Raw genomic sequence first — 26,825 nt, 5'->3', positions numbered from 1 at the left:
GAAGAAACAAAGGGAGTTTTAAAATATTTCAATGGGAAATCTCTTTAGACTTAAATATTTTAAAAATAGAAGTAGAAATAAAGAAGTTAGTAGAGGGGAAAAGACAGTGTTGTAAGAGTTTTAGGTCATGGTCATATTAAGGTTCATCGTTAAGTTAAAACAAAAAAAATTGTTACCTGCTATGTATCCTCTTTTGCAGGATAATTTTCTTTTAATGCATCCTGAAAACTGACCTGAGAATTTGATGAAATGTCAGACAAGCTGACAAACTGAGAGAGGCTATCTTAGTAACTAGTCCTTGTTCTTACACCCATATTCATCTATTTGTGGCTGTCGATTCTAGTCACCTCCATTCTCATCTTCATCCAAATAGAAGCATTAAAACTTAATCTCATGTGGATGTCTGCTTTGTAGATTTAGGAGAACAAGAACATGTGAACATGCCTGGTTAGCCATCTAAAGAATTTGTCACCAGCTAGTTGATTTCAAGAGCCAGCCAGCTAGGTTGTGCAGGATACTTGTTACTGGATAGTTCCACATCAAATACATGCTCTAAATGTTACTCTGTTAGATTCCTCTATTCCATTAAGCCTGTCAGGGCCAGAGTGGAAAAAAAAATCCTAGTGAAGTATCTAAACTTTAAATCATAGAGTTTTCGGGCTAGAAATGACTCTAAGGGTCTAAGACAAGTGCTCTAAAATTCACATATTTCCTGAGGTTAGACAGGTAGCATAAGTGAATGAATTGGACAGGTGTAAGCAACAGGGAGCAATGGGGTGGGGACATTGAGAGGCTGCAGAGGTGTTCAAATTCAGAAATTTTACAGGACATTATTCCTACCTGGCCAGCAGCTCTAAGGGCTGATTCAGCTGGTATTTGGGAGACCCTGGACCCTATGTTTCAGGTTACCTATCTTTTTTTCCAGTATGATGACCTGCATAAAGATAGGAAAAGGCACTTACCCAAGGACAGACAGCTAGTGAGGGCCAGAACCTGATGCTCTTTCTGAGTCTCAGTCTGATGGTCTTTCCACTGCATCATAGTGATATCTAAACGGTAAGGTGGGAGCACCCTGGTTTAAATGAAGGATTAAGATTTTTTTTCTGAGCCATTTACTTTTTTAGAGAGGTGTAACTAACATGTAATTACATGCACTGATCTTAAAGGATAGCTTGATAGATTTTTATATATGTATAGCTTCATGTCTGTATACCATGCAGATCACCCCTGGAGTTCCTCATGGCTTTTTCCACTCCTTACCGCCCTCCACCCTCTCCATGCACCATAATCACAATTCACCATGGAACCGAGGCAGTTCTACTTACAGAGCTGTCACTGGCTCTGTTTCTCCCGACTCCTCCCTCCTCACTACTTCCTGCTTTAGATTCAGTTGTAAAGAGCTATAGCAAACACAAGGGTGTGTGTTGCTTACATTTTTTTCCCCACGTAAACCCAGCAGGATGTCTCCCTTCAGAGGGTTTTGGAGGTGCTGCTTCTTGCAGTGTCAACTGCTTTATACAACAGCACATTTAGGACACATGATATTATTTGGAGGCCACTTTTCCTTTGGGAGAACTTCAGAAGTTTTTTATTTCATGATTTTATTGAATCAAAGATCCATATTTCATTGCAGTGGGCCTAGTGCTCAAAACCTTGGTGATTGACGGACTGAAAATATAGCTAAGGCAACACCCAAAACAAAACCCACCTCACAGGCAATGCAGCTCATTTAAAAAAAAAAAGAAAGCTGGTTCCCAGGCTGAAGCTGTTAAGCAGATTTTTATGCAGGGCTTCAAGTTACTAAAAAAGCAGGATTCAATATGTCCTTTCCTTTGATTTGTAGGAGAGGGTGAGAAGTAATGCTGTTGCTTTTCTCCCCCCTTCAGGGTTTTATCATATTCTGAAAGCAACGCTTGAAGGACCTATACATGGATTTGGGCTGTCTCCTAGTGCAGGGATTGACATAGAATGGCAGGAGTGCTCTGCATGGCGGTTGGGAAAATAAGGAGGATGCTGTTCTCTGTTTTGGACAGACATGGTGCTCCTTTCTCTAGTCTGCTGATGTTCCTTATAAAGCAGCCTGTCACTTTGAAAAATGCACACACTGTACCATCTTGCAGCTATAAAGGTTAAGTAAGCATCTTGAGCAGTGCCCCACTGCTTTTGTACTTTCCTTAATGTCAGCCGATAAAGGATTATTGAAAAAAGCTTGCAAGGAGATAAAAGGCTTGCAAGTTGAGGTTGAACAATTGAAATTTTCTGTTCCCAGTGTAGTAAATTACCAATGGCAGATTTAATGTTTGTTAATTATCAGAGCAAAGTACTAAGGATTGTTTTCTTTTGCCTAATTAATTACCTCATCTGGAGTGGAATGTTAATTCAGATAAATGATTATTTCTTAATACCTCTGAAGCTTTCCTTGGAGTCTCCTAGAATTGCCAGTCCTGAAGTATGTGGGATAAGAGACCAACATGGCTGCTTTCCTAGCTTTTTCCCATCTGAGAAGATGGCAGGATAAGTCGTTTATCTTGACTGACCTGGTTTTCTGGGTGCTATTTAGGGAAACATGGCTTTGCTTCCTTGAATCATGTGCCTTACAATCAAGTTTTTCAGTTAGTTTCTCACGTGATTCTGAACTTAACACCGGACCTCTTTTTATTTATTTATTTATTTAAAATTTATTTTATTTATTTATGTATTTATTTTTGGTGCGTTGGGTCTTCGTTGCTGTGTGCAGGCTTCCTCTAGTTGTGGTGAGCGGGGGCTACTCTTCGTTGCGGTGTGCGGGCTTCTCATTGCGGTGGCTTCTCTTGTTGCAGAGCACGGGCTCTAGGTGCGCGGGCTTCAGTAGTTGTGACACGCGGGCTCAGTAGTTGTGGCTCACGGGCTCTAGAGCGCAGGCTCAGTAGTTGTGGCGCATGGGCTTAGTTGCTCCGTGGCATGTGGGATCTACCCGGAGCAGGGCTCGAACCTGTGTCCCCTGCATTGACAGGCGGATTCTTAACTACTGTGCCACCAGGGAAGTCCCCTGGACCTCTTTTTTAAAAAATCCTTTGGAGAAATTCATTTTGGGGTTCTGTGAACATTAAAGATGATGTCCTTTGGAAAGGACACTCTAGTTTCCTTCACTCACTTTTCATCTCAAGTCACGTTACCTCCTCATGTTTATTGTTGGGGGAAAAAAAGTATCCTTTAGAATTCAGAATCCTAGAGACAGGTTTTTCTTCTTTCTTGGACCCAAGTTTTATCACTTCTAATAGCTAAAAGAATAATATTCAAAAAAAAGCTAAAACCATGACTCATATATAGATATAAAATGTTATACCTGTCAAAGATTTTATTTAACTTATTATTAAATGAGGGAACGAGGCTGATGTTACACCAGGTAAAAAGAAGTCAAAGAATCACAAATTTATATGGAGTAATGTTGAAAAGAATGTTAGATGGACATAAAACTGACTTTTTTCAGGGAGAGGGCAGGTGGTTCTCCTAGAGGATAGATATTATTTGCATCTCTTTAGACAGTTTATGGACTTATGAAATAGCCTAGTCATGACAGAAGTACTGTCTCTGTAGGATGAGACTCCCTGGGGGCTTCAGTTTTCCCTGAAAGTAGGTCTGGTGATCTCTTTTACCTATTTCAGGGCCAGAAGTTTCCCTTGACACAGTTTTGCATGAGATTTTGGTCCAGTTCTGTAGAATGATACTGACTCTTCAAAGTAGATGAGAGATAAAAAATATGTGACTTATTTTTCTTTCTAGAAGAGAGGTTAAATCACTGGTGAGAAGGACCGGTGGATCTAAGCCACTGCCCTGGTGAGCCCCAGCCTCATGTGACTGGTCACCTCTCACCGTCTCCTCCTGATAGGTATTTATGAGCACTTTTTTCATAAAGATGTGAAAAGGCAGCAGGAGTCTAAGATTATCTGGAGGGCAAAGTCTGGAGCCTGGTATTAAATGGATAGTCCTGTTTTTTTCTGGTGTTGCCAAGCTGAGCTGTTTAGGATAATGCTTAGAAAAACACCTCTTGAGCCAGGAAGTTGTCTGATTAGTGAAGGGACTTCTAAGACACTCTGCTCAGACAGCACCCAGGTCTAGCACAAATATTCACCCGAGTCTTCCAAAGACATTAGAGCTCAGGAGGTGTGTGTGTGTTTATCTTGTGATAAACCATAGTGGAGAAGAATATGAAAAAGAATGTATGTATATATGTATGATGGAATCACTTTGCTGTATAGTAGAAATTAACACAACATTGTAAATCAACTATACTTGAATAAAATAAATTTTTAAAAAATTAAGAAAAGAAAAAAAAAAGAGTCTAGATTAAGATTCTACCTAATTATAGAGTCTACTGCGGTAAGCCACAGCTGGATTGAGTAGTGTGGTAGCCTTGCTCAAGAGCTGGGAGGCTGTGTGCCTGCCCCTTCACACCAAGAAGTCCAGGGTATCGAGGGTGCGTTAAAATGAAGCCACAGAGACATAAAAAGCACCATAATACCATTAAGTCCGGCAGCCTCTGGAGGAGAGGCTGACCAAATAGCCTTCTGGCTTCTGCATTGTGTTTGGTGCTCTGGGTATCTCAGGCTTGCAATCTGCTGACCTGTGTCTCTGACTGACATTTGACTTGGACTGTGGTTCTTGATGCCAGGAAGTAGTGTTGGGATAGGAGTCTTTGTCCCAAGCAAAATAAATTACTGGTCCCACTAGATGTTAAGTTTTTTTTTTCTTTTTCATTTCATTTTATTTTTTTTGGCTGTGTCGTGTCTTAGTTGTGGCATGCAGGATCTTCATTCTGGCACGGTGGTTCTTCGTTGCGGCACGCGAGCTTCTCTCTAGCTGTGGCGTGAGGGTTTTCTCTCTTTAGTTGTGGTGCACAGGCTCTGTAATTTTGCGGCAGGCAGGCTCTCTCGTTGAGGTGTGCAAGCTCAGTAGTGTGGTGCATGGCATGTGGGATCTTAGTTTCCCGACCAGGGATCGAACCTGCGTCCTCTGCGTGGGAAGGCGGATTCTTTACAATGGACCTCCAGGGAAGTCCCAGACATTAAGTTTTTAAACCCAAATATGTCTTACTGCCTTCAGAACCAGGGTTTAGAGCATATCAAACTGGTGCCATGTCTCCAATAACTCTACTTTGTTCCAACATTGGGTAGATTACTGTGAGATTTTATATTCAAATACTCCCATATTCACTTTGTTTACAAAATGACTGTAATAAAGCATACTGTTTCCTCTTCCCTTTTTTTTTTTTTTTTTTCCCTTCCACAGTGCAGCCAAGTGAGAGCAAATCATTCACAGTCAATTTTTCGTTGCGGTTTTCCTTCATGCTGGAGAAGGGATGATGCCACTCTTCCTTGCTGTAGCCCTGTGCTGGGGTGTGGCTCCCTCGCCTTAATTTGTCATCTGAAAGCAATTTTGTTCAATTAAAGATTAGAATTAAATTTCAGTTGTAGAGCTTCTGTGCAGAGGAAATGATGCATTAATGAACACACAGATGTCATCTTGCAGCCATGCTGTTTGCAGAACAGTTTCTTCAGGATTCAAATAATAAAAGGGACCATGGCAGCAGGAGCATTGTTTACTCGTTGACATACTAAGTGGAGACTTCACAACTATTTGCAAACCATTTATCATTCTGTATACTGAGAGGGAAAACATACTTTATCTAAAATATTTGAAATAATGACTCCTAAAATCAGATAACATGAGCCTTAATGCCAGGTGCCATGCAGTAAATTGCATAATGCTGTTGGGTTGGAACTGAAGCCATGATTTGTGATGATGCTAATGATCTATCCAAATAGATGGGAGTTGAATATAAAAAGAGAATATTCCTAGAAAAAGATAAGGCAACTAGTGGATTAAAAGTATGGTAGGAGAGGGATCGTATTTCACTTATTGGAAGACCCATCTGCTCTTCTGTACACACATTATATAAGTTTCACTCTCTGTATTACAAATATCCCACAGGATGGATAGGAAGTTCATATATCTGCTTTCAACTATTTTTTTTTTACTAACAGACATGAATGAACAGAAAGATTTATGTCTCATGTGTAGAATATTTCAGGATGGTAGGCTTTTTTTTTTTTTAAAGGGAATTGTATATTTAGACTGTGATATTCTCTGCACTGCTTTGCTTGATGACTGTGACTTCTAGGGAGGAGAAGGCAGCAAGTGGGGAGTGCGGGTTTGGGGGAGGTGGAGAGGGTTTCTGTGAGATAGCATTGGTTGCTATGGTCTCCAGGCCTGGGCCACGCAGTGCTCTTTGGCACTCATGGTTACTGTGCATATTTCCAGATGCTGCCCAGACCTGTGTCCAGCGTGTCCCGAGTCACTGTTAGGTTTTTTATATGATCTCTGTGCTGCACAGAATTTCTTAAATGTATTTTGAATGCAGAGGGCTCTCAGTATCAGGTGGCATCCACCCTGGTCATTGATGTCGATATGGATGAAATCTCACTTGATACTTTTTAATCTCCTAGTTCAGGGACCTTTCTCATTCCTCTTCCTCTGTTACAAAAAGTCTCTGTAATGTTTGACAGGGGTTAATGGTTTCTCTCCTTGAAATGTTTTCTTTTCTGTGCCTTCTGTGACATCACATTTTTCTTTTTCTTTATCCATGTCTCGTGCCAAGGCCATTTCTCTTCTGTTCTCATTTCCTTATCTAAACCCCTAGCTGTGCACACTGCCCTGAGTTCTATTTTTCTGACTCTTCTCATTAGCACATCATCCATGATCAAAATGCCATTAATGTCCCAATTTTCATTTCCAGTCAGAATTTACCTTCCCAACTCCATATCTCTGTGTCTGTATCTGGAAATTCCATTAGAATCCCAGCACGTCTATGATAAAATGTACACACTCTCATCAACTCTTTTTCATTCTTTCTTTTCAGTAATGCCGCCTACGTTTTCTGGTTAAAATTTTTTTTGGTATTTGTGGCTTTCTCCCCCCCCCCCACACACACTTTTTTTTTTTTTTACCTCTCATGAGTACTTCCTATTCCTTGTCACTTATAAGTCCTTTTTCCTTTTCACTTTTTTTTGCTACCTGCTTTGTTCAGGTGCTCATTACACATCATCTGCACAGTTTCAGCAGCCTCATAATTGGTCTTGTGGTTCTGGTATCTCTTTCCCGCAAACCTTCCTGTAGTTGTCTGTTTGTCTGCTTATTTCAATATACTGTTCAAAAGCCTTCCATGGCTTCCTGCTGCCTGTCAGATGAAGTTCAAATTTCCTAAGCCTGGTGATTAAGCAGCCCATTCCCTCCCTTAACAACCCAGCTCTATCTTTTACTAACTTTCCCTCATAGGTGCTCATTCTGTTCTCCTTATTCTCCCATATCTGCCTTTCAAAATCTTGCCCTTGCTAAAGCCCAGCTCAGATGCCTCTTCCCGGAAACCTTCCATGATTACCCATTGCAGTGTACTCTCCTGCTCCAGGAGCAAATGGGTGCTACACTTCTATTAGGCCACCTGCCGCATACTGCAGGTATTTACTTAAGGATCTTATCGCCCTGCTGGGTCATAATTGCTGTGATAGCAGGGATCATCTTATTCCTTTTGTATTTTCAATAGAACTTGGTCTATTAACTTTGGATTCAGTGTGTTGTTGGAAGTACTTGTTGGAAGAATAAGTTGTAGAGCAGGTCCTTTCACATAACAAGTGCTAGAGCATCTTTAGTTAGAGACACCTAGGTGAGACGAGGTTCTGGTATATATCTTACAGGCCTTTTCAGTCCTCTTGTCATAATATGTCGTACACCCGTGGTAAGACAAGGCTGGTTAGAAAGGTTAAGAGCACAGGATCTGGCTTCAACTATGATTGAGAACTAAGATAGGAGTATTTGCTTCCGTCCTCCCAGAGGTTTCCTGGTATAGCCTAGGATTGTGGTTTGCTTAGAGGTGCCTTAATCTAGTCACATGTATCTAATGAGTGTGTAGATCCTGGGTTAGCAGGCTGGGGGTCAGGACTGCTGGCCTTTCTTCCAGGTGCTTGATGATTCACGTGGCAGGGTTATTGTCAGCCTGGAAAAGGGACCCATGTGTCGCTCAGTGATTCTTTAGCCAACTTGAGCAAGATAAACAAGTCCCAGAGACAGGGGTCTTCTGCCAGGCTTAGCCTTCAGCATGTACTGCCAGGTTGTCTGGGGCCTGTTCTCGTCTGCCTTTAAAAGAGGACGAAGGAGCAGTGGGAGCTGCGTTGACTGGCAGTATCCTTTCATCTGCTTTGTTGTGGGCTGTCTTAGGTTGTCTGAGGGTCAGGTGACATTTCTCTGCTGTTCAAGGAGAATCCTGACTCCCTGAGCTGATTGTTGAGCTGGAGTCTAGGAGGCAGGCAGGCCTTCAGGACTTGGTGGGAGATTGTAATCTGAGACCATTGTTCCTGGGCTGCCTGGCTGAGTTAATCTTTCACAGTTAAAAAAATGTTATAAAGAAGTAAATCCAAGTTTCTTGTATGTTAAGCAACCCCTAAAGTTTCCCTTGCTGTGGACAAATTAGAAAACAGTTTATGTGTAAAGTTCATAAGTCAGGTAGAAACTATACACCACTGAGCTATAAGCTTCTGCTGCCTATTGGAATCATTCACTTATGCTAGTATTCACCTTGACCTTGTTGCTCCCTGAGAAGATGGTGCTCATTTTTGAGATGAGAACATTTGGCTCAAGTGGTAGGTACATCAGATATATCTACTTGTTGCGCGTGACACATCATAAAGCATGTATCAAAGATGAATGTTATGCGCGTGACACATCATAAAGCATGTATCAAAGATGAATGTTAAAGTTCTTGAGTAGAATTTTTCTTCATTTAAATTGTGACCGGTTCACATATTTAACACAATATCTTCCTGCATGAAGATCCTTAACACCAACGTTTGGATGACGAGGACAGTCAATTCTTGGTTGACTGAAGTTTTTATCCGAGGCTGGGTTCACTCTGCCAACCAGTTTATGTGCAGCAATACAAGCTAATTATGAAGCTAAATCTTCCTCAAAGCACATAAGACTACTCCAGAGCTTAATAAGGAATGTGCAACGTTTGTTCCATGCTTTGCTTTTTACCATGCTGTGCACACATTCTGATTTGAATCTCACAACAACCTACAAGGGAGCTGTAATGGTTTGTCTTCCTATTTTATAAGTGAGAAATTTGAATTTCCAGTAGATGCAATAGCTTGTATAAGATCAAGCACGACTTAAAATTTGATCTTAGGCCTCTAGGCCATTGCTCTTTCCACTACCCATATTGGCTTTTGAATATAAGTGATACGGGGATTAGGCAGTTTAGGAGTAATTGCACCAGTGTTCTCCTCTGCTAGCTTGGAAAATGAAGAGCTGTCCTCATACCTATGCATTGTGCTGGAAGAGGTATTTACCTTTGGTTCGGCGCATGCCTGTAATACACCTCGGTCCTTCTTGTGAGTAACAGTCACTGCCCCTGTACAACCACTCCTTCTGAATGAAGCAGATCAGCCACTACTGACATGGGAGTTTGAAGCAGTGTGCTGTTAATGCTTGGGTAGGAGCTGTTGGAACATAGTGTTTTACCTATGAATTATCTAAGCAAAAGACTCTGGAAAATGACATTCTGAACAACTGTAGGGGAAATTATGGAAGGCTGGCAAGAGAGACAGTTCCACCAGCTTTCATTAAACATATGTAACATGTTTTTGTGTGTACTATATAATGTAAAAGGCAAAAGATCTGTTGAGTCTTATTCAAGAACCCGTTCTACCATGATATCTTTGCTAGTCTTCCGCTTCTAAGCACTTCTAATTGCTGTCTCATTTTTGGATATATATTTTAATTCTGACTTGAGTGTGACATTGCTTCCTTTATTTTGTAAAATTTCCCATTTGTGTGTATTTTTTTCCAAAAGGAGTATGAACTCTTTAGGTCCAAGTTCTTCTAACACCCTTGCCTCCTTTTTATGTTAAGCCAAATTCTGGTTCCAAGGAAAATTATGGTCTCCAAGGCTGTTAGTGTCTCCTCTTACTCCATCATAGATGTAATGTGCTTACCTTGTATTCTGTTTGAGTCTTACTGAACTCTTATGTTCATTGCATTCTGTGTTCTTGGGACATTGTGAATGCTGTGTGCAAACAGAGCAGCAGAGAATGGCAGGCATGCCTATTACGTAAATTTCCTCTACTTGTGCATGTGTTCCACTGTCTCATCATACTTCACTTACCAAACACAAGTTCAAAGATAAGATTATAGAGCATTAGACAAAGAGATGAGCCTTTCTGAGTTCAGGGCCCTGGGTGATTGCACAGGTCACTCACCCAGGAGGCTGGCCCTGAACTTAATAGATAAGAAAGCACGGCAGAGACATATATGCCCATCCTAATGTTCTTTTTGTTTTCACATTGAGGAAAGCACGGATAAGCTCTTACTTTCTTTGTTTGAAGCTCAGGCTTCAGAAATAGGAAAGGTTAGAACATCAATCCATTGTACTGTTCGCCCCTTTATCTATAATTTGCTTAAATGTTTTCTTCCATCTACTTTCTTTCTTGTCATGTTGGGTATGTCCATAATATATGTGTCAGACGTTATATCTGCATGTGAGCCTAAATTCTATTCTAAGCACCAAAATGAAAACAGAATGCTTCTGTGTTTAGTTTCTAACACATTTGGGATACTGGAGTATCTCAAACATCGTTTTACGGTAGGCTTTTAAAATTTTAGCCTCCCACACCAATTATATAACTCATTTGTCTTCTTTTGGCCTGTCATGTCTGGTGGAAATCTGGGCTTCTTGTGCCTCCTGAGAAAATAGGTTCTTTTTTTTTAATTAAATGGTGGTGGATTAACATCCTGTGGTCCAGTGGCTGCTGGGAAGTAGAATTTGTAGAAGATACTGTTACGAGAATTGCTATTAAATTAGCAAAGAGCCCTCTTTGCTGTCTCAGATGAGAACCATGAAGTTGACTTACACATTCAGGGTGGCACTTGATATAATCTATATTCTCAAGAGACTCTCCTTTTACTAATCAAGAGGCTATCACCTGCTCATACTTTGAAGAGAAAGGATAAATGTTCCAGGACTTATAAATTCAGAGAAATAGCTTAAAAGAGTGTAGTGGTTTAACAGATATGTCTGGCTCTGGAATCAGACTGACTTCAGGTTGTCTGCAGCATAGAAACTGGAGAAATTTAGGCACATTTAAGGAAGTTAAAAAAAAAGCCCCCAGGGATTGGGATTTAGTTGCATTTGGGTGGGGGTCCGGCATTATTTGTGTGTGTGTGTGTGTGTGTGTTTAAAGTTTCTTAGAAGATTCAGTAAACAGCCAGAGTTGAGAATTACTTGCCTTAACATTTCTAAACCTCAATTTCCTCATCTGTATTGTGGGAGAAACAGAGTTCCTAATGTATAGGGTTGTCGTGAGGATTAGGTAAATGAGCACACCATCTGGCCAGTGGTAAGTATATAGTAAATGTGAGCTGCTATTATTATTACCACCCCTACTGAGTCTTCGTTGAGTATGGAAGCTAAACTGGCATATATTTCTTAAGCTTAAAACATGTGCTGATTTGTTAGAAATGCTGCCGGGAATAGAAATGGTACACCTGCCCTAAGGGAATGACTTGGGTGGGATTTGAATATCATGCATAGCTTCTTGCCTCCTGCCTCCCAGAGAGAGTGTGTCAGAGAATGACTGGAACCACCTACTTTATGTACAGAGTCATCCCTGGATTAAATACTTCTTTGAGGAAAAAGTTGATTTATTAGATGCTGGGGATATGGTAGCACATCAGGCCCAGTCCCTGCCTCAAGGGGTTCACAGACTGGTAGAGGTATGGAAAAGTAAGTGGAAAGTATAATACAAGAGGAATAAGTGTTTTGTTAAGGATAATGGAGAACTTAAAGCTAAGTTGGAGATAGCCAAGCAGAGAGGGTTGAGTGAGCTAGGAGGAAATAATATTACTGGCAGAGGAAATTGTAGTTTTAAAGAGACTTAAAAGACTCTTGGCACAACTGGGGAACTGGGGAGGTGGGTGGAGTCCAGGAGATGGTGACAAGAAATGAGGTTAGAGCTATAAGCAAGGGCCTAGGTAATTGAAGCCTGTGTGGACCAAAAGGAGTCCACAAAGGAGATTAGAATTGATCATGAATTGAAAGTTTCTTGCAAGGAAGTGACGCACTTAGACCTGCACTTTAGAGGTGTCAGCAATCCTGCAGCAGGGTGAAAGACTGTAGACGTGGATACCAATTAGGATGTTCGTAACGGAAGTCCAGATGAGGAGGTCTGAATTCAGGTAGGGACAGTGGAGTCACAGAGAGGTGGACAGATGGCAGAGGGATTAAGAAGGTGGAACTGATAGGAGTCAGCCCAGGCCTTGTGTCTATTGGATGGTGGGCATCTAGGATGGACATTCTGCTTGTCTACTCTAAACTCGTGATGCTTCCCCTTAAAAACCTTTAATGGTTCTATATTGAGTATAATCTGCCCTAAACATTTTATTTTCATCTTTATCTCTTACTAGACTCTTCTATGAATCCATTGTGATCATGCTTTGCATATTTATCCCTCCCCCTCTTTCCCCCAGTCCTTCCTGGATGAGCTTTTTACTCTATCTGTTCTAAAACTATTGTGCTGAATGTCTAGGCATTTGGCAGTATATCAAGTAAATATATGCATTTGAAAGTCTAGGTCAGCTTTTCTCAAGCACTAGAGAGACTCTTGATGCTCACTCTAAGGCATCACTGTGTATAAAGAATTAACTTCTCTCCTATGCATCTAAATGGTACTAGTTTGGTACTTTACTGAAGAGAATAGCCACTTCAATCATTTTTTTGTTCTGTGGATCAGAATAGAATTTGTTTCTTGCTCCTGCCCCAGTCAGATTGTAAACTTAGTGCTAAGGTTTCTGGCATTAATATTATTATTATTATTGCTAAATTGACTGTGATTGCCTTCATCAGATTATTAACACAAAAGCCAAGGGGCTAAAAAGGTTTATTATGCCCAGTTCTGGTTCTGTTTTTGTGTAGAGCTTGTGGGGTAGAAATGGCTTATAGGTTTCTTTGCGACACAGATAGTTTGATAGATGCCCTATAGTTCATGTCTAGAAAATGTTGGCGACTTTAGACTTATTTTAGCATATCTTAGGAAGCTCAGAACAGGTTACCCGGTTGAACCTTACAGAGAGAACAACGTTACTCTCCATCAGAGGTACAGACTTTCGGGCCCCAGGACTCTGGAATTGGGCCTCTTTTCAGTGATTATAGCCTTCATGCACCCTGTGAACCAACCCGGTGCATGTACAGTAAGGGAAGAACATTGTGACCATTCTGATCATTCCCATAGGAATGCCTAAGAGTACATCAATGAACAATTATTCACAACTAGGTGTTCATATTGACTGATAATTTCTGATTTCATATTGTTTTTTGGACGTATGTATAGGCTGACCTTCTGCCTTTTTGATACAGTCAAGAATTCACTTGATCAGTACTTTCTTGAAGTAACAGAAAGAGTTGTGATCCAAAATATTGACTTTTAAGCTTTAAAACTATTTTTTTCAGTGTTTATACAACACATTTCTATTGAGTGACTACCAAGGACCAGACATGGTATTGAGAGAGATTTGATATGATGTAAGAGTCTTCTCCCTCAAGAGATTAATATTCTAGAACAAGCAGTGGTGATAACTAAGCCACCCAGTTGATCTGGAATTGCATAAAACTTTTACCACAAGCATTGAAATAAGGATTTATCCCCTTTCCAGTAAGCATCTCCCCAGTATCCACAAGGCTGTTGCAACTTTGAGCTTATCTAGTGAAATGGCAGGTCATGCAGACCTATTTGACTTTGGGTGTTGCCATGACTGGATGAAGTTGGATTTAGTTTATCTCCTGAGGAAAATGTGTTGGTGAGCAAGTATTACCACATCTTCCCTTGCTTTTCTGTTTCAATACAGTATCCTATTCAAAGAAGCAAATCCCTGATGTTTTGTTAAAAGAAATCTGTGGGCCAGATCACATAATACTTGCTGTGTTTGATGGCTGCCAGCTAATTAGCTTGGGACTTGCTCCCTAGAGGTGTAGTACCCCTCCGAAGTCTTCATTGCATTGTTAATACCAAAAGATGATCCCCTGTCACTTTCTTTTTTTCTTTTCTTTTTTAAAATTGAGGTATAATTGACATATAACATTATATTAGCTTCAGGTGTACAACAAAATGATTTGGTATTTGTATACATGATCACTACAATAAGTCTAGTTAACATCTGTCACCATACATAGTTACAAAATTTTTTTGTTGCTGTGATGAGAACTTTTAAGATCTATTCTCTTAGCAACTTTTAAACATGCAATATGGTATTATTAACAATACAGTTGACCCTTGAACAACATGGGGTTAAGGGCATCGACCCTCCACACAGTTGAAAATCCACCTATAACTTTATAGTCGGCTCTCCGTATCTGCAATTCCCCATCCACAGATTCAACCAACTGCGGCTTGTGTAGTACTGTAGTATGTATTTAGTGAAAGAAGTCCACATATAAGTGGACTTGCGCAGTTCAAACCCATGTTGTTCAAGGGTTAATTGTAGCCACTAAATGTGGTTATTTCTTGTAGCTTAATGATTTATTTATTTGCCAAATACTGGGATTTAGTTTCTCAGAGCACGCTGTTCTACACAGGTATGTAAGCTGTGATTTGTAATGTCTATTTATTATATCAATAAATCACTTTTAAAGGAGTACAGGAAAAGGTACCATCAAGATGCTTGCTTCCCTCTGTGTAGTCTAAATCAGAAGTGTCCAAACTTTTTGTATTGTATACTCCTATTGGCAAAAATGTTTAGAATAAGCACCTCTGTTAAATATGTATACATATACGTATAAAACTTTTATGTACTACTGGACAGTATATTTTAGAGATCATAAAACACAAAATTAGAAATTATTAAAGAATGAGATGAAAAGCATTTACAAATAGACATTTTACTGTAGTCTTTATCCTGGTAGACATCTTACAGATCACTGGTATAGACAGAAAGTGCTAAGGGTGCTTGGGGAGTAGATATCATCCCTAAGGCACATGGATGGAGAGGGAGTTATGGGCGAGACATAACCAGTAAGTCATGGCAGGGCATGCGGGAAGACAGAGTCACTACCATGGGGTTGGTGCAAGCAGTAGGGAGCCATGGGCTTCTTACAGGGAGTCCTGAGCTAGAAGTGGACTTGTAGAAGGCGAGTGGACAGGATAGAGGATGGGCGTGTGTGTGTGGAGAGAACGTGAAGAGACAGGCTAGGATCCCATTCCCACAGAGAAACTGAGGTGAGAAAGGCAAACAGAAGGGTGGTGGCAGGTAGGGTGGGGAACTGGTGAATATTTTGGAACTGCTGTGGAGCCAGCAACTTTTTTTTTTCTTTTTAGACTTTAAAAAGTTTTACTAGGGATACAGAGGTGCATTACATAATGATAAAAGATACAACTCTAAACTTATATGCATCTTATAGTATAGATTCAAAAGTACAGAGCAAAATTTGACAAAACTAGAAGGAGAAATTCACAAATCCACCATCAGTATAGATGACTTTAATAACATCTCATTAGTAATCAGCAACTTACTTTTAATGATCAGACTGCTAAGGAGGAAGTGAGTCTTGAAGCCTTCAGGAGAACAGTGGTGTGTATCAGGGGAAACTCAGGGTAGGGAGGCATGTGGGGAGAACTGGCCACATCCCAGAGCCTTATTATGCCCAGTTCCACTTCAGCTTTTTAAGGACTCCAACAGTGTTTTCAGGAAATGGTTTATTTACTCCCTCCCCTTCTTCTTTCAGATTAAATAACAGGAACCAGTTTTCACCACTAAGGTCAAAGCTAAGTTATTAGGGGGCAGGAAATACTTTCCCAGTTCTGTTATCTACTTTCAAACTTTCTGCTCTTTTACTCCTCTGTTGGAGGAGATAGATGTGTAGCTACTGCCTGTGCAGCCCCTGTGAAAGTGATGGATCTGAGGCTTCCAGAGATCAATCTGGCACAAGAAGTAAAGAAGCAGCCGCATGGCTCTCTCTTAGAGGCAGAGTGTTCTTCCCTTGGACAGGATAGAGCTTTAATTGAATCCAAATCACATCTAATCCCATGAATGCTGGAGAGCAGTACATTTTTAACTAGAAGAGCATCAATTATTTATTAGCCATGATACTAATTTACCCTGAGTGTGTGTCTTAGAGCTGGCTGTTCATCCCTGTGTGGCCACTGATGTAATGCCATTGTGCTCCTGTACTCAACCAAGATCTCTGAATTTTCTAGCCTTGTGTTTTCCTGAAGCTATTATTGTTTTAATGTGTATTAAAATATTTACTCACGGATATCATCTTGCACTGCTCTGAAAAGAGGAGGAGAAGGTGGGGATTCCTGTTGCTGTGGCTCTTGTTTGCTTTTACACCTGAGGGCTATTTGGGAGGTCCTCTCTGGGGGAGCCTTCACTCAACACTAGGCTCTGGGAAGTGGAGTGGGGCTTGCCAGCTGTACTTTGATGCTGCTGCTTTATCTGTTATTTGGTACTGTTGGGTTCCAGGATAAATCTCTGGATCTCACAGTTACAGATGTTTGAGACTTTGAATGTCTGCCCCTGGAAAATGCCCGCAGGTTTTGGTGTCCCTTATAGCATCCCCCTCACCTCCTTGCCAGGTTAGTTGACCCTTCAACAACATGGGTTTGAAGTGTGCTGGTCTACTTACACATAGATTTCTTTCAGTAGTAAATACTGCAGTGCTACATGCCCCGATTGGTTGAATCTGCAGATGTGGAGCTGTGGCTATGGAGGGCCGAGTGTAAATTGTAAGCTGATTTTTTACAGTGATAAGTGTAGGGCACCCCCAGTTCCTGCTTTATTCAAAGGCAAACTGTATATTCATATTCTACCTGTTCGTAGAGTAGTAATTGTGATGATGGCTAACAGGGACTCGGCATCGCTTAAGTCCAGATGCTCTTCTGAGCACTTCGTATGTATTAACTTATTTAACTCCCACCACAATCCTATGAGGTAAATACTATTGTTATCTCTAAGTTACAGGTGAGGAGAACATTAAGTTACAAGTAGTAAGTATCAATAAGTTGTCTGGTGAGCCTAGTACGGGCTACGGAGTGAAAAGCTGAACTGATATACATGCCTTGCCACTTAACCAGTCACAGCCTTTAGTCTCTTCATCTGAAAATTGGTTATCAGTGGTACCTGCTCACAGGATCTTGGAGGGTGTACAATTCTGCACATAGTAAACTTTTAAAAAGCATCAGCCACCACCACGACCACCCACCATCACCACCACCCTCATCTGCATCATCATAATCACCTATCCAGTCATATGAGATACTTCAAACCCCTAAGGCAGTCTCAGGATAATTTGCTTTGGATGTCAAAGAATTGTTGAGCTTTACTCCCTCCTTCCTTGAAAATACAATGGCAGGAAAGTTGGAAATGGTAAGTCTTCTCCCAAGCTGGAAGTCAGGTAGGATATTTTCAGATAGAAAGGTAATTTTTTTTTTCCTGTTCTCTTCTCTCCTCCCCCATCTACCCCTGCTCACCTCTAGGGGGTAGGGATGAGGGTAGATGGACTGGAGGAGAGGGTGGTGAGAATTTTGGTAAAAGAAAAAAGTAACCACCAAACATGTGTGCAGAACCACTCCAGCATTTAATTAAGGCCTGCAGCCCTTTGTCAGCCAGAAACTCTTCTCATGATGAGAGAGGCAGAGAACCTTGTCACTGTCTCTAGAATTATTTGTATAATTCAGCAGCTCTTTCCCTCAGATGCTTACCACACGGGGTTGGGGTATAAAGACGTACGAGTAGAATTGCTGAGGTTCAGACACTTGTGTTCACTGTTCAGCTGAGAGCCACTTAGGCTGTTCTTGTACAAATGCATTAGATTATGGTTAAGCAGCTTATGGACATAAAAACACATTAGAACTTTACAGCACTCTATAAATTATAGTTTTTGCAGCATTCACAGCCACAATGCTAGGTAATTACATTCATTAATCTACTACTAAGAGCACATAAAGTTGCCTCCCAAACGGTACTGTATGTGTCAGTGCTCAGCCGGGAAGAGAGCTTTTTTCCCCCTCCTTCTTTGTTCCATCTCCCCCTGTTCCATTAAGTCTTACGCAGGAAGGTTTTGGATGGTACATTGAGGGATTCCCTAATAGAGTCCAAGAAACCCATTTCTTTCCAGGTTCGGCTCCAGCAGGAAGCCTTGTAGGTAATCTTTTTATGTTGAACTACATCTAGTAGCTATTCTCAGTGCATATATTTTCTTTTTGGAAATGGACAGGTGTCTCATTTGGAAAACCAGCAGGGGTAAAGCAGGTGAAAAGAGATTTATGGTGGAATCAGTAGCAAATGCTTTTTCATGACTTCTTTTTGCCTGTCTCTAGGAATGGTTTACATGGTGGTCTTTTTTAATTTTGGATGTGTCGTGGGTACAAAGGTTTGCTCTCTTCCCATGTCAAACTTCCTGAAGTTTCCATCTTTCCATTCCATGTGTTGATGGGAAATGCATTTCTTTTCTTTCTTTCTTTTTCCGGCAACTTTTGCACTTCTCATAAATTATGGAAGGCAGATTTGGGGGAAAAAAGATGAAAATTTATGTGGTGTTATTATTCCAAAGAGCAAATTGTATTTTTTTTTTTGCATTATTTTACAGGTTAAATAGACCAAGTGATGTGCTTATTAAAAAAAAAAAAAGGAATAGAGAGGTATGGAAAGGTTGAGTCCCAAACCACAGTGTAAATCCCGGGCAGTGCTCAGACTACATCCCAGGCTTCTGCATTCCGTTCCATGCATGTGTTATTATGGCATGAGCTCTAGAGCCACACAGCTCTGCATTGAATCCTGGTGTTGTCTTCAAGCTTTGTGACTTTGGTCAAGTTAATTCATAGTAATAGAATAGCTAACTTTAGTATATTCCAGAAACTATATTAGTTTATTAATTTGAGTAGCTACTTTGTAAGTTAGGTGCCATAATTAGCCCCCATTGTATAGAAATGAGAAAAACTGAAGCTTCACAGTGGTGTTGTGGTAATTAAAAGAGGTATTATAAATATAATATACAGTACCTCTCTCTGCACACTGAAAGATACTCAGTACACACAGTCTTGAGGATATATGGAAAACAGGTCCCACCATCTATCCTCCATTGCCAAATATAACCTTTTATAATGACTAACAGTTTCCCTTTGTAATGACTAAAAACTTGATTGTATTAGCTAGGAAGAGGAATTCCTCAGTTAGCATTTATTATCTACTTTATGCTAGGAAATATCCCAGGCACTTCCCACAGATTTTATTAAGCCTCATAACTCTATCCCTGTATTCGAGGAGTAGAAATGGAGGCCTAAACAGGCTGGAGATTTGCTAAAGGTCACAAAGCCACAAAGCAGCAACACCAGTGCTCAAACCCAGATCTAACTGCCACCAGAGAGGGCACCTGCTTGTGTCAGTGCAAGATAGAGCAAAAACACAAAGGAGGAAATGGGAAATGAATAAAGAGTATGGGCAGCAGTGAAGTGCAGTAGTTTTCTTAGAAGGAATTTTCTGTTGTGGGAGATAATCTAAGAAAATGGTATGATAGGCTCTCTAGCAATAAAAGAGTTTGATGTAAGCAGCTTTGGCTTTATGTCCTTCAAAGCAGCCCCCGTGTTTAGGGTGGGGTGCAGAGTCCCTTTCTTCAGCAGGCAGGATGGCATTCTTGTTCCCTGAGGAATTGAGAAATATTTGGGACTACCCATAGCACTAAATGGTATTGTAACACTGGATAACTGCTGAGAAGGAAAGTGGTTGCTCTGGTGTAAATCAGTGTGCCGACGAAGGAGTGACAGAATTGCAGGGTGGTATCAGCCTCAGCATCTTGTTTCCAACTCAGCTCTTCCCCCTCTTACAAAACAGCTGCCATATTGGATTCCAGTTGAAATCACCGGAGCCTGTTGCTTATCAGGGCAGGGCTGATGCTGTTTGTGGCATGGAGTGTACTAGCAATGTGATAGCAACTGGACAAGCGAAAAAGGAAAGCCTCCCTCTGGCACGCTGCCATCCAAGGTATAGTTTAAACCACAGGCTCCATTTTTGCCCCATAACTGATTTCCCTACCAACCTATCTGCTTATGCACATACCCTCCCAAACTCACACAGCAGGCCTGGCCTTTATCATTTCAGGTCCTGCAGAGCTGTTCTCTCTCACTGTGGTACTGACGTCAGTTTTAACAGCCATCGTGTATTTCGACACCTCCACTGATTGCAAGTGTATATGCTGTTTCCAGTTTGTATAAGCCAGTGGTTACCTTTCACAGGTTATGAAGGGGATTTCACCTTTATGAATGTAATTTGCTGAGCTTATGGTGGCATCAGTAAATCCTCCCAGGATGTGGAAGGGTTGATTTTCCTACATCTAGATGACATTTTCCAGCCCCCTTTCCTCATGGGACCAAGGGCCCATGTCACACCGCATGCTTCTGTGTGAGAGAAGTGAACGAAATTGTTTAAAGGGAAGGAAGTTGTTTAAAGTATGTAACTTGCAGACACAGTTTCTAAGATATATACCTGTGAGGATGTACAGGTTTCCCCCACTATCTGAAAGTAGGGCATTCCTATGAAACCTTTCATAAGCCAAAATGGCATAAAGCCAAGAAGCAATTACCTTAGGACACAATCTTGCTAAAGGGTACACAAAATAGAGATAAAGCACAGATGCTCACAGACACAGTTCAAAGCTATGGCGACTTGATGCTAAATGCTGAGTGTAGTTCCCAGGAAGGAGCTTGGTGGTGCCACTCTTGCTGCTTGGGGTGGATGCTGCCCTCTGTAACACCTCTTTGCAAAACAGACACTGAATGCTATTTTTGCTTTAAACCTCTTCCCATAAAAGTGAAAATCCTCTTCGGATTTCTTTTGGTTAGGGAAGACAGATGCTGATACCGGTTTTTTGTAAAAGCCAAGTGGTATATAGTGGACTTTGGAAAAGTGGGGGATACCTGTATGTGTGTGCCTTAGGCATGGGCAGAATGGGTTATGTGTCAATACTTAGTAACTCAAAACTCTACTGAGTTAACTGTGGACAGCGCTTATAGAAAAATTAAAGTGCTGCTTCTTAAAAATGGGAGAACATTTTCAGAAGGGACTTCCAATGCTTTCAGCAAATCTCTTTGGCTTATGTTTTTATTATAGAAGTCATTTTCTCAAGTCAGACACCCCAATTGCCTATTAGGTAAACACAGAAAGTGTAGATTATGAGTTAAAGTATCGACAGCATTTCAAGTGCTATCAGAGAACATTTAATTCAGTTTAATTTTGTGATAAATCTTGTGTTTAATCCTCTGGTTACTCTGTAATCATGTCTCTATTGATCTTTTCTGAGTGACTGCCTGCAGTTTAATAAACTTTGCCATTAACCCAGAGCTTCTAAAGGGAGAGATTGATTCCATTATCAAATCTGATAGACCCAATAAGTACCTAAACATCACTAAGTCTATCTATAGGAAGTTTTGGTATAGAGACAAGCCTGTGGCTTGTTCAGCAAACTGAGTAAAAATGTGGACAACTTTGCATGACATAATTGCCTCAGAATCAGTATCCAAGTCTCTTATGCAAACTGACACTGCCTTTCATTTCTCCAGTCAATGTAGTAACCAGTGGAAAGGACAGTCTCCTTTCTTCCCTCAACTACAATTGTAGTATGTAATTTTTTTCTTATTGCAGAAATAGCTTGAGAAGTTTATTTGGTCCGTGTCTCAGGTCAGTGGGTACACCTTAAATACTTTTCTGTATTCTGGGAAAGCCTGCAGGATAGTTCATTTTATTTTTACCCATATGATGCTAAAGGAAAGAAAATGCTTCTGGCTAAAACCTGAAATAGAAGATGGGGGGTCGGTGATAGGAAAGGGAGTGTGCATTCATAGGCTGGAACTGTGTGAACAAGCTCCCAGACTGGGAAGACTTTCCATGAAACCTGTGTACATGTCTCATTTAGTGATAGAGCATTTGCAATATACGCTAAACAAGAATTTGTTTTTTTGTACCTGTGGGTATTTATAGCTGCTGTCATTATCCATTAATATTTATTGAGCCACATAGGCAGAACATGTGGAATTCAGGGACTGGAGCATTTGTATAGCTTCTTATTTTTTTAAGGTCAGAATGGTGTCATTCTCTGCCACTTTTCATCCCTGAAATAAAATGGTGAAAATTGTCAGTTTTAGAGAAAAGCCAAAGCTTTTATTTCTGTCTGGATTTTTATTGCTGATTTGAATCCTTCAGAAAGAGTTCAAACATTTGACGTCAGTGGCATAGCCTTTCCCTAATTATGCTTTGGAGGGGAAATGGAGGTGAGTAGAGGATTTTATAATGAGACAGTACTAAAGTATAATTTAAAATTTTCTTCAAACAAAAGGTCATAATCCTGACACTTACAAATAAGGCTGTAATGACTTGGTGTTAGGGAACGAGAGTAGGATTAGAACCAAGGGACTCCAAGTTTGTTGACAATAGCTGACTGTCTGACTTTGGGATGTCATTTGTTTACCAAGCCTCAGCTTCCTAATTTAGAAAATGAAAATGATGGTGCCTGCTGTATAAGGTTATTAGGAAATCAAGTGAAATGATGATTTTACCTTGTAAACTCTCAACTCCCAGTTGCTATACTAATATTAGTGGTTATAAAAAGTCATAAATTAGTCCTTACTTTATATTCAGAAATTGTCTGACCTTTTATTCAATTATGTCTAGTTCTCAAATCAAAGTCAAGTTGGGACAAAAGAACTCGAAGGGTGCTTTCATGTAAGAGAAATCTCACAGAGATATTTAAAGGTCTGGGAAATATGATCTGGAAGAAAAACGTCTACTGAATCAGTGAACTCTAAGCTACATTGGTTGAACGTTTTATATGTGCTAAATAGCCTCCCAGGATAATAATAACATCAGGGAGTTTAATGGAACCTAAGAGATTATCTCATGGAGGACCCTAAATTTACAGATATTGAAATAGGTTGGTCTATGCCCTTGGCAAGCGAATTAAAATTAGTTTGAGAAAGGCTGTAACAGTTGCTCGTGGAGTACAAGGAGGTGTGTATACACATGGGCATGTTGGTTCTCTGTATCACTGCTCTGTAAATGAAGGAATGCCTCCTTATTTCCAATGGGAAGTTGACTACAGTTTCTGGGAAGTTGGGAGAAAGTTAGAATTATTACTCAAGTAATAATTATTTCATAGTTCTCTAAACACCTATCTGAACCACTTGAAAAACTTGAGCCATAAAGGGATTGTCTGTCATCCACATACCCTTCCCAATATGCTGTATAAACTATTTATATTCAGGGCCCACATAATGTGAATTTTGCCAGAAGTTGCTTTTCCTGTTACTAAATAATCCCAAACATTAAATTACCTTTGTGAAATTGCTTCCTGTCTGCTGAGTGGACAGAATGTGCCTTTTGTGTGTGTGTGTGAGTGTGTGAGGGTGTGTGTGAGTACGTGAGAGAGAGAGGGATTGAGAGATTTTGTTCTACTAAATGAGCCTCTCCTAGAAGTGGTTACTTATACCCATCCGCGGCCTCTGTAGCCCTGAGTAAAGTCAAATATCAAGGTGCTCTCTGCCGCCTGTTAATGGAGGTTTGACTTCTTAAGAGCCAGAGCTAGAAGGACATATTAGTGGTCTTCCCTTTTGTCCCACTTCGTAAGATTCGGAGTCACATCAGGATTTTTTTTTCTCATTCTCTTCTGGGGAAGTTTAAAGGATCAGAACTGGTATAGCGTGGCAGGAAAGAATGGAGGACTCTTCCATGGCTCAGAATCCCAGTCTTTATTTTGCTTTCTATTTCTCCTCTGGTTCATTATTTCACTCTGTTGGAAAACTGAAATGAAAGGATGCACTGCATCTTTCCTTAAGTAATTAAAGATTCATTGGTCACTTAAAATGAAGATGTGGTAGTATGTGGGTATCTGGGGAAGAGAAGAAATTGGGAACATTTTAAGGGAAGAAAATAAAAGTCGGTACCTTATTACTAATCTGGATATGGAGACGTCTCCACTGGCTAATCAGGGTCCTTGTCTCAAATATCTGGATGATAGTATCAACCACTCTTGATTTTTCTGTGAATAGAGAGGTATTGAGGCTCAGTAAATGGTAATTTAGCCATGAAATCAAGCCACAAAGATGATGGCAAGACCTGACATGTTTCCCAATCAGTCTCCTTTATCGTTTTGTTTTCTCTTGGGTTGAATGAGGTAACTTAACGTTATCTCTTGAGGATCTGTTCACTCCCTCTTAATACATAGGGGAGTAATGGCTTTACCAAGTATGTGGTGGGGGATAATGAGTTTGAAAGTTCTTGGTTAGAAATGTGAGGAAGGAGGAGGGAGGGACTAGTACGATTCATAGGGTGGGGGCACAGCCTCTAGAGTGAGAGGGGCGTTCATGGTGTCCTCCTTTCTCTGATGCATTTGTTCAGAAACAGCTCACTGTGTGCCTCGTTCTGTGTTCTCTGCTAGGAATTCAGGGATGATGAAGTTATAGCCACTCTCCCTGTGGAGCTAAACCTGAGTATTACAGGGAAGGCCCAATTACTAACTGTTTTGCTGCAATGTAATAAGTACATTAATTAACCCTTTCCCCATCTTTTGCATAGAATGCCTAGTCAAAAATGAGTAATGGCTAATTAAAAGGGGTATCTATCATTAGCACTACACGTCCTCTCAAGTGTATGTGTGACCTCAGTGAATTAGATTTGAGTGGATGAGAAAGCAGTAGAAATTTGCATCTGCTCGCCTCTCTCGAGGCAGCAAACCAGACTCCTGCCCTCCGAAAAGCCTGAGAATTGTGTGGTGGTCACTTTCTCTTCTGGCTTGCATTATGCTCTCCTCTGTTGTGTGGGTTCCCTTCCCCTTTTTTGGACTCACCCTTTGTGTACGTCATTGCCCTTAAGCCCTCACTGATGAGATTTTCTGCCTCAGTCATGCTGTGCTCAGCTCTCAGAATGCTGCTGTTATGGAGGAGTTAATTTTTTCTTAAGGTTTCCTTTTCGTCATGCTGTATTTCTCAGATTATCTGGAGGGACTGTAATCCAATTTTAGGAATCCTTCAGGGCTAAGAGCCTAAACTGTTTTAAGCAATAGCATCTGGTTGCCAGGGACTCAACCACTTTGAGCATGTTAAGGTCTAACAGCAGCCAACTCTCAATTATCTATGGGAATGGGAGACTGCTGGGACTTTTTCAATTCACAGAGTGTACAAAAATCTCACTTAAGCTGATAGTTGTGATCTCATCCCATAATTTAGGAAAGCTTCTCAGCTGCTGGGTTTGAGGTTTTTTTTTTTTTTTTTTTGCTTCTCACTTCTGCCTCTGACAATGGCACCACACCTTTGACAGGTGTTTTCATATACTGAAATTGTCTGTGCTTGTGCTCTCTTTTTAAACCTTTTTTTTTCTCTCTCCATTTGGATTCCCTCATGTCATATGCATCATTATGTATTACATATAGTATTTTAATAAGCTGCCTCTTTGTTTTTACATTTAGGAAAGGTAAAAATTTATCTATGTTTTCTTTCTTTGCTCTTTGATTAATGTGTTCACAAGAGAGGATGTGGCCAAACAGTAACCAAGGTACTTGAAGGAAAGATAGGAAGAACTCTACAAAAGGTTAGCCTCTGAATAGCTGAGAGAGGTGAAGAAAAAAAAGGCACAGTGTGAACTCCACCTTATCACTGACAGTGATGTGAAGACCGGGCACTGCTCCTCGGTCTGACTGAGACATTCACGTCCACAGCTGAGTTGTCTCCAGTGGAACGTTCATGGCCACATTATAGGCTAAAGCCAGTCCTTTCAGAATGTGGCTGTCCTGTTGTTTCAGGAATGTGAAAGATGAGTTCCTTTTGATGGACACCCAATGTCATCTAGTAATTGGTAATAACAATATGTCAGTTGTGCATGATGGCCAGGGTTGCCATTTAAAAAACAGGTCTATTGAGGTATAATTGACATACCAGTAAATTGCATGAATTTAAAGTGTAAAATTTTAAAAGTTTTGACATGTGTATACACCCATGAAACCATTGCCACAATCAAGACATTGAAAATGCTCATCACCCCAGAAGTTTCCTCATGTCCTCATATAATCTCCTTTTCCTGTACCTCTAAGGGAACTATTGATTATTTTACATTTCTTAGAATTTATTGTAAGTGGAATCATACAGAATGTATTCTTTTTTGTTTGATTTCCTTTACTCAGCATAATTGTTTTGAGATTTATTCATGCTGTAGCATGCATAAATAGGTTATTCCTTTTTATTGCTGAGTAATAATATTCCACTGAATGGTTATATCACAGTTCATTCATCTGTTGATGTACATTTTTTTTTTTCCAGTTTTAGGCTATAACAAAGCTGATATGAGCCTTCATGGGCAAATCTTTATGTGGGCATGTGTTTTTATTTCCTTGGGGAAATACCTGAGAGTAGAATGGTTGGAGCATATGGTAGGTATACTTTGAACTTTTAAAGAAACAGCCAAACTATTTTTTTAAAGTGGCTGTACCATTTTACATTTCTACCAGTAGTATATGAAAGTTCCTCAGCATCCTTGCCCATACTTGAGATGGTCATGCTTTTTCATTTTAGCCATTCTAATATGTATGTAGTGGTTATAATTTGCACTTCCCTAATGATTACTGTTGCTAAGCATCTTTTCATGTGTTTATTTGTCACCCATATATCTTCTTCAGTTAAGTATTGGTTTAAATTTTTTGTCCTTTTAAAAAATTGGGTTATTTTCTTTTTATGTAGTTTTGAGAATTTAAAAGAATATATTCTAGATAC

The 26,825-nt window shown here is 40.3% G+C and overlaps 1 protein-coding gene and 1 long non-coding RNA gene across 5 annotated transcripts in view; both read left to right on the top strand.

Moving 5' to 3' along the window:
* The window catches only part of AUTS2 (activator of transcription and developmental regulator AUTS2), a 1,112,861-nt gene that overhangs the window by 247,163 nt on the left and 838,873 nt on the right, over nucleotides 1–26,825 (top strand). The gene's annotated exons all lie outside the window — the stretch shown is intronic.
* Nucleotides 13,461–25,336, top strand: LOC309646297. The gene is made up of 2 exons (XR_014255262.1): nucleotides 13,461–20,216; nucleotides 20,280–25,336. It is a non-coding gene; the product is annotated as an uncharacterized lncRNA (long non-coding RNA).

This window comes from Balaenoptera physalus (genome assembly GCF_965194825.1).
Source record: "Balaenoptera physalus genome assembly, chromosome: 16".
NCBI classification, from domain to species: domain Eukaryota; kingdom Metazoa; phylum Chordata; class Mammalia; order Artiodactyla; family Balaenopteridae; genus Balaenoptera; species Balaenoptera physalus.
This window is presented reverse-complemented; position numbering and strand designations above follow the sequence as displayed.